This window comes from Capra hircus, chromosome 28 (assembly GCF_001704415.2).
Source record: "Capra hircus breed San Clemente chromosome 28, ASM170441v1, whole genome shotgun sequence".
Lineage (NCBI taxonomy): Eukaryota > Metazoa > Chordata > Mammalia > Artiodactyla > Bovidae > Capra > Capra hircus.
Genome location: NC_030835.1, coordinates 28,334,182 through 28,355,032, shown reverse-complemented (window position 1 = coordinate 28,355,032; position 20,851 = coordinate 28,334,182).

Sequence of the window (20,851 nt, the reverse complement as noted above, 5' to 3'; positions counted from 1 at the left end):
AGTAGCTGCTACAGCCTGAATCTGGACTCATGGATTCAGTCTGGCTTACTGTTTTCTATTCTATTTCTCATTTGTCCAAGAGTTTATCTTGATTAGCCTCATTGACAGATATAATGCCTAATATTGTATTTTACCTATTACTACTGTGATGTGGTAAATATGTGAATTGTGCTCCATTTTGTGTATGCTTGTAAATTTGTTATTAGATCGAAAATTATAAATATAATCCTACTGGTATGATGTGTTTTATTCCTCCAGATAAATTAGTAGGAAAAAAATTTAGGCAAGTAACCAAGAATTCTTGGTAACAATGAGATGATCTGGGATGGAAATAAGGAAAGCTTAGTTGCCGCTTACAGTTCTGCATGCAGGAGTCAGGCAACCTTGGAATGATATTTGTGTCCCTCTAGTTATCTGTCAAATGGGATTTGTTATAGATATATAAAATGAATAAATTTTAAACAACCATGGCCTCCAAAATTCTGATCTCATAGGTATCACTTACAACATTGTGGAATTCCATGGAGTAATACCGTATTTTATAAGAAAAACAACCTTCCTTGATCAGATAAGCTTAATAATTCTGTTTAAATGAAGGAAAACAGATTTATTTACTGCTAGAATCCCAGAACCTTTAATGTACTCATGACGGGGAGTCTTCCTGAATGAGCCATCCATGCAGCACTTTACAAGGTCAAGATGAAACAAGCAGGTTTTGTGTTGGAACCTGCATGGACAGATTGGACTTGGAGCCTCCCTTCATTTGATTTTTAAGGAATAATTTTTTTTTTTGAGAGCTTGTGTTCTACAAAGCAAATGTTTAAAATTCAGTGTTTGATTTTTTAGTTAGAATGTACTTTCTAGAAGATAACATATTGGTATAAACTACAACTGATTGTCGTCTTAATTTTGATGGAACTAACTGGGTTGAGTATAAACTCAAAGAACAATAATAACAGCAAAAATCTGCCTAGGTCTTCAGCCCACTGTTTAACCTTATTAGCATCCTACTCCAACCACTTACAGAATTAAAGGTAAAAGGAAATTTGAATGGGACCTACCACAAATTCAGAGTCAGGATCTTATATTTGGAAAGAGAGAAATCAGCCAGTTAAGGAGAACAATTTCATGGGGCTATACTAATGGGCCCTCAAGTGCTAGCTTCTGTTCTTATGGATGACTACTCTAACCACTTAATTAGGTTAGATGAAGCCAGGACTTCTGTTTCTTAAAAGGGAGCAGATGTCATTTGCCTGTTTTTTTCCAACATGATGATAAGTAACCTGGACTACAAAGAGTTTTCAAATAGCACTGGTCAGCAATTTCAGTAATTATAGGATTTGGGAGATGATTTTTAAAATGAAAGTATACTAGATCTAAAATATATGTATTAGTAGATATATTTTTAGTCATTGAGTCAGGCACATGTCATAAAAAGCAATATTTAGATATAGTTTGTATATTTATATCTATATCCTTATATACCTATAGTAAGCTTAATTTGCTCTATTATTTGAATTAATATTTTTATACATTTTGTATCTTTCTTATAAGGTTCTATCTGGCCAATCTCTTGAGTTCTTATATTGTACTTTCTTGAAATTTGAAATCATTTCTGAGAAACCCTTGGTAAATATCCTCATTGTTTGCAACGAAGTGAGATGTGAGAACTGAGAGAGATTGCAACACAAGCTGAGACTGAGTTCTTAATTCCTTTTTTAGAGCTACTTCCCCTCTGGCAATTCCTCAGACAAGAGCAAAAAAAAGTGAGGTCATAATTTTGGAATTTTAGAATCATTTTAAGGGACCCCAGAGGTCATTGACTTATTGCTCCTTTCTGATGATAATCTGTAATAATCATTTAAAAGATGCTTGTAGCCTGCATCATTATTTCTGATGACTTTTAAATATAGCAAGCAATACCCTAGTTAATTAATTTCCATAATATTTATTTTCTTACCTTTGTCTCATTTATCCCCAGGCATCATAAGAACATAAAATAAAAAACTTCTATAGTTGAATAAAGTCATTTATTTCATTCTTAGTTGCTTAGTATGCTCTGCCCACCCTCACCTCCCTTGTCTCCAAAAAGAAGGATTTGAGTTGGCTTAGGGAAGAATGGCTCCCTAGCAAAAGCAGAACTAAGTTGAGACATCAATGCCCTCATGATCTGACTCTAACTTAGCCCTCCAGTTGCAGCTCTTATGATTCTGTCTTGAAGTTTATATTCCATCAGCACTTAATCTCATGCAACTGACTCATGGTTGAGTCTGATTTCTCCATCTGCAGGAATGGTCTCTCTTCCTACCCATGCCCAGCTTGTCTCTTAGCCTGGTGAACTTCCACTTTTTCTCTAAAGCTCCCTAAGCAAGACTAGGGACTTCCCAGATGGTCCAGTGGTTATGACTCCATGCTTCCACTACAGAGGGCATGGGTTCAACCCCAGGTTGGGGAGCTAAGATCCTACATGCCATGTGGCCAAAAAATAAGTGTACAATAAAAATAAAACTGCCTAAGTGAGGCCTTGCTGAAACTCTTGGGTTGATAAGTGCCCTTTTCTGGACTCTCATAATATCTCATACAGAGGCCTACCTTGGCAAATTCTGTAATGTATTATGTTTATGTGTTTTGTTCCTCCTTGCTTGAAAAGAACAGATACATCTGTGTGTTTAGCACAGTAGGTGCCCAGGTCATGTTTACTGGGCTCATGAGTGCCATGTAGTGTAATTGCACAGTAAAAGATTTTGGAGTTAGGTAGGTAAACTCCAGTAAAATGCAGATTAAAAAACAAAGCTTTTTAAACAATGAAGAAGGTTCAAGAGATTGGAGATAGAAATTTCTGAAGACTTTAGTGGAGGATAATTGCTCTCTTGTATCACTGAGGTATTGATGTGTTCAATATAAATGAATTTATTGTATGTGCCCCAGTGGGTAAGTGACATGCTGAGTAGGATTTAGAAGCTGACTATATCCTGGCCCTGAAATTGGCTCTATTCTTACACCAAACTGCATTGTCTTCATAGTTCTCTGCTGTATTCTACAACTCAAAATAGGTTCTTTTTCTTTGGATGTATTTTCAGAGTACATGGCACAGTGCAATCTCTCTGGCTTACAGACTGGCTTGAAAAGTGGATTTGCTATTGCTGTTGTTGAGTCACTCATTCATGTTTGACTGTTTGCAATCCCTGAACTGCAGCATGCCAGGCTTTGCTGTCTTTCACTATCTCCCTGAGTGCGCTCAAATTCATGTCCATTGAGTCAATGATGCCATCCAACAATCTCGTGCTCTGTTGCCCCCTTCCCCTCTTATCCTCAGTATTTTCCAGCATCTGGATCTTTTCCAGTGAGTTGGCTCTTCACATCAGGTGGCTAAATTATTGGAGCTTCAGCTTCAGCATCAGTCCTTCCAATGAATATTTAGGGTTGATTTCCTTTAGAATTGACTGGTTGGATCTCCTTGCAGTACAAGGGACTCTCAAGAGTCTTCTCCAGCACCACAGTTCAAAAGCATCGATTCTTCAGCACTCAGCCTTCTTTATGGTCCAATTCTCACATCCATATGTGACTACTGGAAAAACCATGGCTTTAACTATTTGGACCGTTCTTGTCAAAGTGATGTCTCTGCTTTTTAATATGCCGTCTAGGTTGGTCATAGTTTTTCTTCCAAGGATTTGCTATAGGATAAGTTAAATTCTGAAATATGGTGGTAGAAAAGGACCCAAGAGATTTATCAAATTTGTCATTTGCTGTGAGTTGACCTTGGGATTATATGAAATTTTAGGCTCTCTGCTCTTAGTCCCTGAAGACAGTGACTGAGTTTTATTAGCATTAGCTGTTAGGCTGTTTAGAATAGTTTAGGATGTTCTCAGCAGCACAAAGTCCATGCTTAATAAATGTTCAGTGCCTGATATGCACATCCAACAATTTTTGCATCAAAGAATAATTTGTTAATTATTATTACAGTGATCTCTATATTTGTTCTCTGACTCAGAATCCCCAGTGTTTCCCATAAATATAGATATGAGATGTTTTGCTGCTGATAGTGTTTTGTTCAAAGGTAAAAGATATGTTGACCTAAATTAACTACAGAAAGCCAAGAACATCAATTGGAGCTTTAAAAAATTATCTTGCTTCCCTTACAGACACTTTGATCTTAAAGTATCATGCTGTCTGTAATCTCCTTACTTCTTAATCCCACTGACTGGAAATATCAATATTCTAGCAGGCTCAAGTGGGATGTTTCTGTGGAGGTAAAAGAGGGTCAGGGGAAGAGGAGGAAAAAGGCGGGAATAGAAACCAGATCTGTCAAAACTTTCAGATACGAATTCTTACTTGACTTTTCTCCTTGGATGTCTAATTGTTGTTTGAAATTTACCATATCTAAAAATGAAATTTTTCATTTTCCCCACTTCAGTGACTTCTGATCCTGCCATTTTCCACCATCTCATCAGCACGAGTTTCATCTTCCTCTCTGACCTCCAATCTTTACTCTTTCTTTACTGCTATCTTCTCTCAAATCCATCTCTAAACCATCTGCAACCTGAGTAGCTTTTGCCTTCACTTTAAATGAGAATCTGAATTTCCTTGTCCCTCTACAGCCACCACTCTACTCTAAGCCACCCAAACCCCTCACCTGGACCACACACTAGCTCACCAACAGATTTGCTTGTTTACCTTTCTCCTGTGTCGCCTATTTTTAATGGCATCTCAATCATCCTTTTCAGGTTTAAGTCAAGTTATGTCTTGTCTCTGCTCAGAAGCCTCCAAGAGCTTCCCGTCTCTTCCAGAGTAAAATTCAAAGTCTGTCCCATAGGAGACCAGCCATTGGAGGATCTCATTTTCTGTGCTGTCTCTCTGGTCTTCTTCAAGTACATCACATCCCCTCCTTTCTCAGGGCTTTTGCCTTGGCCTCCCTCTACTAGAATGCTGTTCTCCAGGTATCCTCCTATCCCACTCTCTGATCTCCATCCTGTCCAGATGTTATTGCATTATTGAGGCTTTTTTTTTTTAACCTGTCTACCTAAAATAATAACCCCCTCACATTCATCACTCCGTGACTCCGTCCATTACACTGCTCTTTTTTCCCTTTATTACCTGTCATACAATATATTTGCTTGCTTTGTTTGTTTTACCTTCTATTTCTCTTCATTAGAGCATAAATTCCATTTGGTAATAATTTCTTTTCTTCCGTGCTTTGTCCTCACACTCTGAGCATTGGACATAGCGAACACCAAGTAAACATTCATTGACAAAATGAATTTGCTTGAAAAAGATTAACAAAGAATGTCCTTGTCCACTGACTCATTTGCCCCTCACAAGGAACCCATGATAATAATGGGTCAGGAATTCTTACTTCTGTGGTGGAAAATTTTCAAAAAAAGACTTCAAGAGTGTCTTTAGAATTCTTGACAAAGACCCACAAAAATCTAGAAAAACAGTAGAGAGCACTCCCAAGTCTATGACATAGGGTGTTTCACAAAACTGGAATTCAGCAGCATGTCGATAGGGTCTCAGTAGAGGCTGGGGATGGGAACACTGTCAAGGTGATTCTGGCTTTTTCTCTAGGAAGGCGTAGGAATACACGAGACTCAGTCTCCCCTTCCGCTATTGCCTCTTCTCTTCTTTCTACATTATTTTCTCCCTGCACATTAGCTTTCTCTGTTACTTTGTCCATATGACAGAATGACGCTTTCCATAGCTTACCTTTTATCAACGCTGTTGGGGGAGAAAATCTGATGAATAAGGTCTAATTTGCTGTGGGTAAGGAGTATGCAGATGAGATGGACATTGCTTCTCAGAAGATGAGAATCATTTCAAATTGGTCATATGCCCCCAAAAATATCTGTTTAGAAGTGGAAAAAGCATCTCCCCAAAGTAACACATTGAAGGAGGGTAGAGGCTGGACTTGAAGTGGGGTCTTCTCTTCCTAATCTCACGCTTTTCAGACTTCTCCATATGTACTCTTTAGTGAGTTACCTGTGAAACTTCTAAATGCCTTCAATGACCATTAGCAAGATTGGCTGGTTAAAAAGACAAAATATAAAGGGCCTAATTTAACATTTAAATTTAAATTTAAGGAGAAAAAAATAGCACATAGGAAGGGGAACTTTGATATTCTGAGACCCCAACCCCAATTACCGTGCTGCTGGAAAGTTGGCTGCAGCAGTCAGAGCATTTGCTTAGGCTGCTCTTCATATCCAGGGTGCTGGAGAGTGTGGGGGGAGAGAAGTACTTGCCTCTTTTGCGTCTCCAGAGAGTGCCCAGTGGAACATCAAGGGCATTGGTCTGGCATAATTCCAGCACTGGTGAGCATAATCCTGCTCTGTAAAATATTTATTTTATCAAATTTATTTCAACTTCATTCCTTTCTGAGAAAGCAATGGAGGCAGCTCAGTGCTACTATTGCTTTATAAAAAATGTAATTTACTTTCCTTTCTGCCCAGAGTTAATTTAGCCCCATTGTGTCCTTGCCCCAAGTTCATGGGAATGTGACTTCACTAGGGAAGAATCCACATAAAGACTGTACATTATACTTTAATGTCAGAAAGGTGGATGAGTTGACATCTTAGAATGGAGAGTGTATCACCCTTTTACTAAGAGATGTAATAGCAGAAACAGTCTTGACTGTGGAAACTGCCATAATAACTGCTCTGCTCATTTTTTATTGATGATGGATAAAAATTCTCATAATACTGAAGCGCAGTAACTTGCTGGAATATAGCTTCAGGCTGCCCCGAGGGCAGACTTTATTTATGCATCCCTACTTTCACTATTTGTAATGATAATGATGATAATAATATTAACAATAATAATAATAAATATAAGTACGTTCTGAATTACAATAGGAATTAGGAGTTTCAGCTATTTTCACCTTGACCTACTCTGCTGTATCTTCTTTTTAAAGATGTAATGCAAGAAACACCATTATAATCCTCACCATTGTTCTGGTTGCTAATAGACCTGTGCTAGCGATTTGGAACAGAAAGTGAAATCTGCCCACTGTGGGTTTTGCTAGCTTTGCAACTCTTATTGTAGCCTTTTTAAAAATTATTAATTTATAAAGTGCCCTGAGCCTTACGGAATATAAGCAACTGAGCAGGCTGAGGGAATAGAGTTACATAAATCACTATTAAGTTAGTAGCATAAACCATAGTGACCCTACGATGGCTCAATACAGTAGTTTTGGAGAACAGGCACAACCAGAAAGTTTCAAAAATCTAAAAAAGAAGTATATTTTAAAATATGTAGATTTGTATCATAATTTATAAAAACAGGTAAAAATGGGGATTCATGGAGAACCCAAAGAATCAACAAAAACCAATAAGGTCAGGATAATGTTTAAAATTCTTATATAATTTGATATTTTGAGGACTTCAGAAGTGTTACGAGTGATCAAATTGTAATCAGGATAACAAGGACAAATCACAAGTGATAATTATGCTTTCCTTGAATTGGGCTTGCAGCCCACCCAGACTTGTGAAACTCATCACTGCATTTATTTGGTTGGTTGTTTTTATTGGAATATAATTGCTTAACAATATTGTGTTCATTTCTGCTGTACAACAGCATGAATCAGCTATACGTATACATATATCCCCTCCACCTTGGCCCGCCACCTTCCCCGACCCCACCACGCTAGGTCGTGAGAGAGCTCCAAGCTGAGCTTTCTGTGCTTCACAGCAGCTTCCCACTAGCTATCCATTTGACACATGGTAGCGTATATATGTCAGTTCTGATCTCCCCGTTCATCCCCCCCTCTGCTTCCTCCATGGTGTGTTACATGCTTATTCTCTATGTCTGTGTCTCTATTCCAGCCTTGGAAATAGGTTCATTTGTACCATTTTTCTAGTTTCTACATGTATGCATTAATAGACAATATTTATTTTTCTCTTTCTGACTTAGTTCATTCTGTATGACAGACTCTAGCTCCATCTGCATGTCTACAAGTGACCCACTTTTTTTTCCTTTTTATGGCCGATTAATATCCCAGTATCTTTTTGTACCATATCTTCTTTATCCATTCATCCATTGATAGACATTTAGATTGTTTCCATGTCCGGGCTGCTGTAAATCGTGCTGCAGTGAACATTGGGATACATGTCTCCTTTTGAATTTCAGTTTTCCCAGGAGTGGGGTTGATGGGTCATATGGTAGTTCTATGTGTAGTTTTTAAGGAACTTCCATAGTGTTCTGTGGAGGCTATATCAGTTTACATTCCTACCAACAGTGCACGAAGGTTTGCTTTTCTCCACACCCTCTCCACCATTTATTATTTGTAGATTTTTTTTTTTATGATGGCCATTCTGACTGGTGTGAGGTGATACCTCATTGTAGTTTTCCTGTCCAGAACACTGTGTGTAGTATAACTTTGTCAGGTGTAATAGGAAGAATTTCTGTCTAATCTTAGCACCAGCAGCAGTAGCACTTCTGAGTAATGGGTTCATTTAGTATTTAATGGTCCACACTAATTGACCACACTTCCCTTTACATACTGGTAATAAGAGAGAAAAATTCTCATTTATAGCCTTCCCAGTGTATAGATCCATATAGTAAGTGTCTTCTTGTCATTTCTGAATTCACTTTATATTCCAGGGGGCAGGAGGAGAAGGGGATCACAGAGGATGAGATGGCTGGATAACATCACTGACTCGATGGACGTGGGTCTGAGCGAACTCCAGGAGTTGGTGATGGACAGGGAGGCCTGGCGTGCTGCGATTCATAGGGTTGCAAAGAGTCAAACATGACTGAGCGACTGAACTGAGCTGAACTGAACATGTTTTTATTGTTTAGTTAGCTTTATACAACTGGTTAACTGCCTTACTTAAATCCTTTCTGGAATGAATGTGGGAGTTAGGGAGGAAGAGAAAAGGGGAGAAATTTGAAAATTTTAGACTTTGACATAAATATAATTTTCTATTACAAATTGAAAAATATATTTTTCCTGTATTTACAAAAGAGGTAACTAAATTCCCCTTAAGGGATTCATATCCTTAATGCTAAATACCTTTGATAGTAAATATCAGTTTTAGCTTGTATCATGTTCAAGGATGTAACTGTATTAATCCACATTGAATATTACTGTGGGGTTTAATACTGTGGGATAGTTTCTTACTAGGTTTTTTGCCTCTGTTCCAATTTATTCCTCTATAAAATGTCAGTAATTGCATGTACCTTGAAGGCTTGGAAAGCTAAAGATAATCTCTATGAAGAACAAATCTTAGCCTTCTTGTCCTTAAATGTTCTAATCTGTGAAATTGGTATAAAATAGAACCTATGTCACAAGTAGGTTTGCAAAGATTAAAGAAGAAGGCATAGTAACAAACAGGAAAATTCCCAGTACAGTATAACTGATATTCTTATTATTGTTATTATTTCTCATATTTTTATTTTACAAAAATTTTATAAATACCCAAAATTAATTTCTCCAACTTAAAAGTTGGAAATAGAGGTTTACTGAAATAATCCATAGTAGGCTTCTTAAATGGTCTTAAAATGGCCAGATTTTAAAAGTCATTTAGTTTACCAATGCCTCCTTGGGCTTCTCTGTTTACATTGATCTTAAATAACACAAGCTCAGTTACTGTGGAACTGTAGTTGTCAGCTGGGTGATTTTGACCCCTCCCCACCCTCTCCCTGCATTGGAGAAGGCAATGGTAACCCACTCCAGTGTTCTTGCCTAGAGAATCCCAGGGACGGGGGAGCCTGGTTGGCTGCCGTCTATGGGGTCGCACAGAGTCGGACATGACTGAAGCGACTCAGCAGCAGTAGTAGCACCCTCTCCCTAATGCTATATAACTTTGATTATAAATATCAACTTTAATTTGTACCTTGTTCAGGGTACATTTGTCAATGCCTGGAGTCATTTTTGATTGTCGTAGCTGCAGAGGGTATGCTCATGGCATCTAGTGAGTAGGGACCAGAGAGGCAGCTGAACATCCCAGAATACAAATACACAGGATCGGCTTGACACCAAAAAGTGATCTAGCCCTGACTGTCGACAGTGCCATGGTTGAAAAATCCTGGTGTAGATTTTTTTTTTCTTGGCCAAAAGGTGAGTAACAGAAGAAACTGTTAGAAAACTGGTGGAAATAAAAATCTTTCTCATTCAGTTACTGCTGTTTCTGCATTTCCGCCCAGATTTTAGTTTTCAGTTTAGTTTAATCACAAGCTTAACAAATACAGTAAGAAAATTAGGAAATATAGCATGGTATAGTTTAAAAAATTCTGGCAACTGTCATTACCCACTTGCCTCTAAATACACAAACAGTTCTATCTTCAAAAAAGTCACTTAGACCCAAATGAGGAATCTCAGAAAGAGCTGTCAGAGACTACCTCTAGCACACATCCCACAGGAACTCTAATGCATGTGAGTCCATGGGGCTATGCAGAACAATATTTTGGTAATGGTGAAAAGTTTCTAACGGCCCATAAAAGGAAATGAATAGAGAAAATAAATTTAAAAATAAGTGAACTAGATATGTTTCAAAGTGGATAGAGGTCAAACATGATCTGAGTGAAAAAAGCAAGTTATCAAACAGCTTGTTAGAGTACCACCATTTCTATCAGAATCTTCTTTGGTGGTGAGTGAGGGGGGCCATGGAACTTTCCCGACCAGGTATAGAATCCACGCCTCCTGCATCAGAAGTGCAGAGTCTTAGCCACTAGACCACCAGGGAAGTCCAAGAGTCTTCAAAGAAAAAACAAAACAAAAAAAGAACAAATATCAGCAGCTAGGATTGTGTTTGGCTGTGTTTGCAGAAATTTAGTGGCAGTGGTTTAACCAAATCAAGGTTTACTATTTTATCTTGTAAGAGTTCAACTGAAGGAGATTCAGATGAAGGTAGCTCCAAGAAGCCATCAGTCGGGTCCCACAAAGTGAAGGGATGGGATGCTTATACAATTAATCAGGTCTGGTGGTCCAGAAAGGGGACAGGGTATATGATGATCACTTGTAAATATGTTTAGTTAGTCCATTTCTGATGGAGAGCTTGACAGTAGTTTTCTGGGGTCCTCAAACCTGCAACCAGAGTTCCTTCCCTAAAGCTCATTCTGTCTTTCTTTTATCTTCAAGATGGTGAGAGCTCCCATGCCCCACAGTGCATTCATGCATCAGGTCCACAGAGAGGGAGGGTAGAAGGTGACTCTGAATCTGAATATATGCACTCTTACCAAGAAAATGATGGGGTTTTTTTCCAGAAGTTTCATCTTCTGAAATTCTGCTTCCACCTTCTTGACCAAAACTAGGTCACATCCTCTACTCTGCTCCCCTCCCCTCCCCTCTTTAGCTGCACAAGAACCTGGAGGGGATGATGAATAGCCTTCTTGGACACTGCTTCCTGGGCAAGACCAGGGTCCTGATAGAATGGAAGAGGGGAATGACAGTGATTAGGTGGACAAACAGAATCATCTTCCTCAAGTATTACAAAATGTTTAAAGATGGGTAGTGAAGACTTAAAAACATGGGCTGGGAGACTATATCCCAAATTTATGAGAGCGTGTACCTCTAGAGAGGGAGAGAGAATCCCACTGAGTAGGCACACAAAGCAGATTTTCCCTTCATTCCTATTTTATTTATGTGTTTAATATGAAAGATTTCTGAAGCAGATATGATAGAATATTAAATTTTAAAAATCTGCATCTTCAATATATGAAATGTATACTCTGTTCTATTATGTAAGTTTTCTAAGTTAAGGAAAAATCTCATAACTTTTGTTAACCTGCAAAGTACTTGGGGTGATGGTATGTATTCTTTTGTCTCAAGAGAAAGACAGACATGAGTGAATCTACCCAGATAATGAGACAAGTGAGGACTGGGATGAAAAGTGGAGGGAGCAGCCTCCTCACTGGCCACAGAGCTGGACAGTCCTTGAAAGCACCAACCCCCAAACCCATATTGCATACGGCTTCCCCCAGGTGGATACTCTGAAACAATTAACTAGGATTTAAGCAGAACCATGGGGAAAAATTTTTAAGTATTCATGATTCATCTCATTCTCAGTGAAAGTCAGCATAAAAGCTTGCACGTACAATGTTTCCAAATAGCTGACTGTCCTAACAGTTTCTTTCATATGAGGTAGGTCACACAGGATACTCATACAAGAGGTGCTTTTATGAAAGGCACTTTATCCACCCCACCACCACCAAAAAAAAATAAAAAAGTGTAATGAATTATTTTCCAAAGCTGATGATTTCGGAGCACTCATTTTCATGAAAGTCAAAGTCACCCCCACTCAGTAATGAATTCCTTTTGGATGCAATTCAGACTTTCCAAGGTTACCAATTCATATTTTACAGAAAAAAAAATTATCACCAGTCTTCAAGAGATATGCATGAGAAGTTGAGGAACAAAAAGGTGAGGAAGCCAAAGTCCCAGGATGAGGTGACTGGGCATTTCCTGAGCACTTGAAGAGCTTATTTTCATGCCAAGGAAGAAGCCAGTTTAGAATAGGTTTTAATTTCTGTAAATGAAAACGTCAGAGAAAGAATAAAAAGGAAGACTTAGTGATTTTCTTTCACTTTCACCTGCTGCAGACTCATGGCCCTGTGACCTATAGTGCTTCTACAAAAGAGGAGGAGCTTGGAAGGGAGAAGGAGAGAAAGATTCTGTGTCAGGGAAACTCAAAAGGCCCTCTGTAAAACAATCCCACATCTTCCCTGGCACAGTGTCTTTTATTAATTCGGCTAAGGAAATATGGTAGGGGTTTCAGTATGGGAAGGAAGAAAAATGAGTTTTATTTTTTTTCTAACTCCATTAAATACAGAAAAGGAGACAATAAAAATAAAACACTTTGGCATAATTAATCCCAGGACCACAGAAACAACAGCAGAAATTTTCTTTGAACAAATGTGGACAACACAAAACTGTCTTTGGGAAGAAGCAGGCAAATTATTCGGTTGTCTAAAAAGCTAATCTGGGTTTTTTCCACAGGATCTTGGCTAAACAAACATTTTGGCCAACCCAATACTTTAATATTCCTAAGGATCTGAGTTCTTGAGAGCAAATCAGTTTAGGGCCCAAAGAACCAAAGTGGTAGTTTTGTCCCATTCTGATGACGCTGACAGGTGTTCTTGTCATCTTGTGGAAGAGGCTTGGACCCACTTCCTGGGACAGCAGGACAATTTTGCTGGTCAAAGCTAAGTTTGGAAAGTTTCAGACCAATGGGAAAAGTGAATCTATTTAGATTGTGAAGTAGGTTTGTGTTCACTGCTGCTCACTGATGGACAGAATCATTTTGTGATGTGTTCCTGCCTGTGGAGCTGAACCTTTGGATTTGAGCTGTCATTCAGACCCAAAGATATGACCTTTGCTGTCCTTTTGGCCACTCTGAGTGCTCATTTCCTCAGTTGTTTAAGAAAACAAAACAAAACAAAACAAAACAAAAACCTTGCATGGTTGTGAGGATTAAAATAATTTGTGTGAAAGCTTTGGGTAAACTCTGAAATGTTGAGCAAAGAAGATTGTCTTTAGGGTGTTATAGATGCTATGCTATTAGCAGAAAACTAAACATGTTTAATTTTTTGTTCTGTTGTATGTATTTTGCTTTTGTGCAGAGCTCATTTGATCTTGAATGTGCCATTCATGAGAGTAAACCTAGGATGCCCCTTCCCTTCTTCCAGCTTTCATTTCTTCGTCTTCAAAGAGGTAAGGAGATCTAACATCCCTTCAAGCTCAAAGGCTCCAAAGGTATGTGACTCAAAGTACAAACACAGAGCAGAATCTATCTTGAGTAAAATCCTTGTGTGAGCCAGTCAGAAAGGAAATCAACAGCATGACATGAGTAAGAGCATCGTTAAGGCAGTTGAAACTAAAACATAGAAACTGGTTGATATTTGCTTTGGCTTCTCCGTAAAATTAGAGAAATGAGGTCTGTATCCTTTGGAAGAGTTTGATTGAAAAGAAGATTTTTATTAAGTTTTAGAAAAGTCATGAGGCAAGGGTGAATTCTCCGATAGCTGCTCAGATAGTTCCTGAACATTCTCCCTTTAAGGGACTGGAGTTTTGATGAATGTGGCTGTCACCCCCAGAGGTGTCATGCACAGGATAACAAATGGCTCAGCACTGGGATGTTCAGTCTTCTATGGAAGAACACAGAACACACAGATTCGAGGGGAAGCTGATTTTGCTTGGTGCTGAGTTTACATCTGGGCTGGGAGGTGTGCAGTTTTCAAGCATGAATTACCAGGATGCTGTAAATCACTGGCACTCAGGCTATGAAGAGGTGTGTGTGTGCCACAGATCTAGGGATGTCTGAGAGCTCAGTCAGGTCTGACTCAACAACCTCTAGAGTAGAAGCAACAGCAGATCCAGAAATATCAGCCGCAGCAGCTCAGGCTGCTAACTCTCAAGCCAAAATAAACCGGGCTGAATGAACTTTTTTGTCACATCTGATTCAGCAGCATGCCGCTTAATGGACTGCTTCCCGAGAGAGAAGTGGTGGACATCTGCTCTTAAATATGACTGACATTTTCCCCAGTTAGCGTTTTCTCTAAAGCTTTTGTGTCCTAGATTGCTGAAGTTTGATCTTAAACTTTTTGCAGAGTTAATGAAAGAGGTTGTAATCTGCAGGTATAGACCTGGTGTGTCTTCCTTTTCTGAGACTGTTTTTGCTGTGCTGGAGATTGCCAGAATGTGATGTGCCCACTAAGTCTTCCTCTCAGCCCACTGAAATGTCACTGCTCCCTCACATGTGACAAATGAGCATGTTTTGTCCTGGACATGTACTGAGAACACACTTCAGATGATTCTGAAGGTCCGAATAGTGCTTTCAAGTCTTTTGTGGTGCTTTCGCATGAGCAGTGTCCCACCACTTTGAGTCTGGAAATATGGCTGAGTTCAGACAAAACCTCTCCAGAACAGCAGCATCCTTTGAAAAGAAGAGAAAAGATTATCTCCAAAATCATTCCAGGTCCACGATGAGCTCTTGCCTTGTTTGAGGGGTCCTACAGTGACTGTCCCACAGTGATTAAGAGCCATCAGCTATAAAACATATTTTCAAAAAATAAACAACTTTCATTTCTTTTAAATCAGCCCTGTCAGATCTCCTTTCTTTTTTTGCATCCCCTCTTATATTTCCAAGTATATGTTGGGAGCTTGGCTGGAAACTTAGGTCCTACACAAAACCCAGAGAGAACTAAAATGAACCCTTCACAGGCATGGAGACAGGTGGTAGGGCATGAAGTTTTGGCAAGGTATAGTACCATTTGTGTGTGTGTGTGTGTGTGTGTGTGTGTACAAGCCATAGATATAAATTTCCTCAAAAGCAAGGATGATGACTTATTCATTTGTGTGTCTCTTGCATAGCTGGCAGTGGCTTATATGTGATAGACTTTAAAAGAGATTTGTTGAGGCCATTGATCAGTCATAGGGCAAAATATTATTCTACAGATACCGTAAGAGTCAACATGGAGCATAGACAGATGAAGAAAGCAAGGTCCCAATTCCAGAGTTTCCACAGGGTTAGGTTCCAGGCTTCAAATTCCCCAAAACCCTAAAACAGATTCATTTCTCCACATGAGGTTTTGTATTCCTTCATAGAGGTAATACTGACAAGATTGAGAGCTGAAGTTGTTCATCATAAAAATATAAATTAACCCACAGTTTTAACAACTCTTTGGTATTTTTTATCTTTAAAGATTTAATTAGTATATTATCCCATTTATATGAACTCATCTAGCTAGCTAGCTAGCTAGTTGTCATCTATGTCTATCCATCTATCATTTTTCTATCTGAAATAAAATATTCATGAAAGAATGATTATTATTTTTAATGATTAATGATGAACATTGCAGTCAAGTGGGATCCCATGCGATTGTTGCCCTCTTACATTTCTATATGTTTGAAATCATTGCACTGAACATGTATGGCTTGTATAATCAGAGAAAAGCAGCAAAATTATATTCATTATGCAAAAAAAAGAAATAGGATTCAGCAAATATGTGAATGAGGCGAGTCAAAGATGACAACTAAGACTGAACCAAAATAACTGGAAGGTTGGTGGTTTTGTTAACAAGCATTGTGGGTTCAAGAAAAGGGCTGATTTCCCTGATGGCTCAGTGGGTTAAGAATCTGCCTGCAATGCAGGAGACACGGGTTCTACCCCTGGATTGGGAAGCTACCCTGGAGGAGGAAATGGCAACCCACTCTAGTATTCTTACCTGAAAATGGACAGAGGAGACTGGCAGGCTGCAGCCCAAGGGGTTACAAAGAGTCAGAATCAACTGAGCATGCATACATTGGGAGAGGACACATTTTGAATCCAGCTGTGCACATGGTGGGCTGGGAGCACCAGGAGATCATTGCCGTGGAAACATGAAGAAGATGCTTGGGAAGCAACTGATGCTGCGGACCTAAGGGGCCACTGATGGGAGTAGAATTGCCAAGGGAGAGATCAGCCAGATGGACGAGCTGGAACTTGCACATTTAGAAAGTGAAGGAGCAGACAGACCCATGGAAAGAAGGAACCAGTAATGAAAAGAGATGAGAAATGGGAGGTGAGGATTCTCACATCACCAGGAGAGTGGCCACAAAGAAAAAGAATTCCAGGAACCCAAGGCCCAGTGCTGAGGAGGAGGATGGCTGGAAAAGCCTGTGGTGTTTGGTGAGGAGGTCTCCTTTTTAATTAATTTCATTGGCGTATAGTTGATTTACAATGTTGTATTAATTTCAGGAGTACAGTTGAGTGAATCAGTTATACATATATCCAGCTTTTTAGATTCTATTCCTATATGTCATTAGAGACTATTGAGTAGAGTTCCCTGTGTGAAACACAAATATCATATGATATTGCTTATATGTGGAATCTTAAAAAAAAATGGTGATTAGGTCTTTTTCTACATTCATGCAGAAGAGTTTCTTGGCGTTATATTATCAAAGAATAATTAACATTAGGAAAAGCTCAAAAATGATAAAGGAACAAAGCAGAGTATATACATAAATATGTTTTATGTAAAAACACATTTTAATTTTATAAAAAACTATAGATGTAAATAAGCACAGAGAAGTAATGTACTCACAAATAGTTTTTTAGCAGCTATTATGTGCCACCCACTGGGGACCCAGAGATGAACAAGATAGGTACTCTTGACCTTTAGGTTTTCATTATAGATAGGATAGACAATAAACAAATAAATTTATAAAGCAGAGATAATTTCCCCTAGTGATAAAATCTAGGAATATAATCAAGATAGAGGTGATGGAGATTATTCAGAAAGGGAAAACGTGATGGTCTCTCTGAGGACCCTGCACTTCAGCTGGAATCCAAATGAAAAGAAGGAGCCAGCTCTGGGGGAATGGGAGAAGGGGTGGGAGTTGTCCCAGGTAAAAGCACCAACAGAACAAAGACTCCCAGGTAGAAAGGAGCTTGGCGAATTCTGTAAACAGGCAAACTTTCAGTGTGTCTGGAGCAGCGAAGTGGTTATAAGAGAGTCTAAGACATGGCCCGTGGTCTCAGACAGCTCACAGAGACATAAACAAGTCATTGCATGTATCATGGTAACCACTGGGAAAGAGACAAGTGCAAAGTGCTGTCAGTACACAGTAAAGGCGAGGGGCTTGGTCCAGGAAGCAGGCAGATGTGGTCTTTGTGCTAAGCCTTCTGAAGCTTTTGTGGGGGTTTCCACCAGAGCTGGAGATCATTGCTGGGTGAGATATATTGCTAGAAGGGGGACAGTTCATAATCAGCAGGGGAAACATCACTAAGACAGTTTAAAGAGAAGCTGTAAGATTCCAGCTCCCTGTAATACAGGAGAAACTGCCTCGTTCAGCCAGATCTGAGAAGAGGGGAAGGCTTCTGGGGACCACTGACCTGTCTCTTCTCCTGCAGATTCTTTTCCATGACCATGACTAGTGACAAAGCCCACAGCTCTCCATCCACGTTGGCTTACCTGACATTTTCATCAGCACTGCTGCTTCAAAGGAAACCCTAGAAACCAGGGAACCCCGGACTGGAGGATGTCTCTGCTTCTAGAAGATGCCTGTGCTCACTTTCTTGGGTGCCCTTCGGATGCAGACTAACCTTTGCTGATGGGGTTGTTCTTCCTCCCCTAAAAATCAACTCTGGCTGGGGAAACAGGCCACCCACAAGAGCTGAGGGGTGAGTAGACAAGGAATTAATAATGGAGTGGTGGCAATAGCATTGTCACACTGAAGAAAAGAAAGAGCAAAGCATGCAAACACATAGCAGTGTAAAAAAAGCTCGCTCAGTTGTGTCAGACTCTTTGTGACCCCATGGACTGTAGCCCTCCAGGCTCCTCTGCCCATGGAATTCTCCAGGCAAGAATACTGGCGTGGGTTGCCATGTCTTCCTCCAGGGGATCTTCCTGACCCAGGGATTGAAACTGCAGCTCCTGCTTTGGCAGGTGAATTCACCACCTCTGTACCACCTGCGAGGAGAAGGCAATGGCCCCCCACTCCAGCACACTTGCCTGGAAAATCCCATGGATGGAGGAGCCTGGAGGCTGCAGTCCATGGGGTCGCTAAGAGTCGGATATGACTGAGCAACTTCCCTTTCACTTTTCACTTTCATGCATTGGAGAAGGAAATGGCAACCCTCTCCAGTGTTCTTGCCTGGAGAATCCCAGGGACGGGGGAGCCTGGTGGGCTGCCGTCTATGGGGTCACACAGAGTCGGACACGACTGAAGCAACTTAGCAGTAGCAGCAGCAGTACCATCTGAGGGCCCCAGCTAAGTAAAGGATAATAGCAAATTTAGGAGATCCTGAGTAGCATGTTATGGTGGCAGCTGCATGTGTAAGCGTGTGTGTTTGTGTGTGTGTGTGTGTGTGAGAGAGAGAGAGAGAAAGAGAGAAAAGAAAAAAACAGTGATAGAAAACAAGATTGAAAAGTCAATTTTGGGCCAACTTGTGATAGGTCTTAAATTATTTCCTTCAGACTTTATGCTTGATCTTGTTGAAAGCAAGACATCGTCAAAGTGTTGAATAGAAGAGATGTGATAAATCGTGCCGTTTAGGATGGTTCTGAATGCAGTTTGGAATGTTTTTATGGGGGATTAGAGCAGGAAGTTGATTGACCGTTTGAGAAATGACTGTGGTCAGCGAGGTAAGAAGTGATGAGACACTAAATTAGGGTGGCAGCAACTGAGCTAGAGAGGCAGGTCATACACTGAAAGGGATGATAATCAATAAAGGTGAAAGAATTTGGAGATCACTTACGTAGGAAAGATAAGAAAGAAGAGCCAAGGGTCAAGGGTGTCTCCAGTTTTAGCACAGGTACCTGAGGGGCTAGTGGCTACAGGCCATCAAGTGGAACACGGGGAGGGGATATAATGCAATCTGAGTGAGGTACAATAAGTGTTCTATGTATACTGAGTGTATGATGCTTGCAGAATATCTGGGGTCGTGGGAGGAGATGCAAATCTAGGCACAGAATTCAGGAAAGAGGTTGAAGTTAGAGACTGATAACTAGGTATTGATAGGAGTTAGCTGAAACCAAGAGAGCTGATGAAATAATTACAGCTTTTGACCCAGCTGTTAGCTGTCACTCGGGTCATATGGGAACTCTTGAATACTAGAAAGAACACTCTTTGCCAGAAGGTAGAAACAACCCCCAAGATCCCAGAACCACAACCATCCAAATTCTCCAGCCACTTACTTGGCAGAAACTGAACGACTGCCTCCACAGAGAAAACATATTTTGTCTCATAAATCCAATTTTCCTTGCTTGAAATATCTTAGTTTAGATACAAAGACTATATGATACCTGACATATGGTTGGTTTAGGGATTTTTGTTTTCTGCAGTGATTTGATCAGATTTGCATACAATCCATTTGATCACTTCACCACCATCCATTGTAAATTTAGTTAATATTTAACCAAAATCTTAAGAAGTTTATATAAACAAATTAGAAGGGCTATGAATATGAACTTGGAAACAGATGCATAGACTCCTTCTGAAGTTTTCTCTTTTAGGATTCCTTTAGTTCATTCTCTCTCCTGGGGAAATCAGCTTGACTTTCTAATTCAATGTGAAATTCCTATATGGTTTGTCTTGCTTGTATAAACGTCAGGGAGTGCAAAAGTGTCAGACTGGCCCTTGCAAAGTGGTCTCTGTGGTGTTCATCAAGACCCAATGAGTGATCTTGGTCAGTAGATTTTTCTGGCTTCTTTTAGATATATTCATTTTTTCACTTCCCAAGGTTTAACACTTCATAAAGCAAGCAGAATCTGACATGTCTTAAACCTTCGATTTATCTAATACATCTAAAATAATCCCTTGTTGGGTGAAAAAGATCAGTGTGCTTTCCCTTTAATTGCAAAATAATATTGGCAGCAGGCGCAGTTGGTGATATTCATTTTTCGTGAATAATAGCCATGAGCATTGGAAGCTTGCACCATCATTTCATCCATGTACTAGCTACCGGTAAATTCATGGATAACATTTATAAAGAGTTTACTCATGGTTTTCTCCCTTACGTTTATGCAATAAAATATCTAAGTGATTGTTCCTTATTAGCATTTATGGATCTACTCCATTCTCTTTAAAACCTATATAGTAGTATGTAGTGTGAAAGTAAAAGGGTCACTCCCTCAGTCGTGTCCAACTCTTTGAACTCTACAGTTGCTAAGTATTTGGCATTTATGTTTATTTCTATATAGGTGTCATTGTGTGCATATGTGTCGTGTTTGACTCTTTGTGACCCCATGGATTGTAGCCCACCAGATTCCTCCGCCCGTAGGATTTTCCAGGCATGAATACTGCAGTGGGTTGCCATTACCTTCTCCAGGTGATCTTCCCTACCCAGAGATGGAACTCATGTCTCCTGCATTGGCAGACGGATTCTGTACCACTAGTGCCACTTGGGAAGCCCGTTATGTAGTATATGTTTTCCCTGAT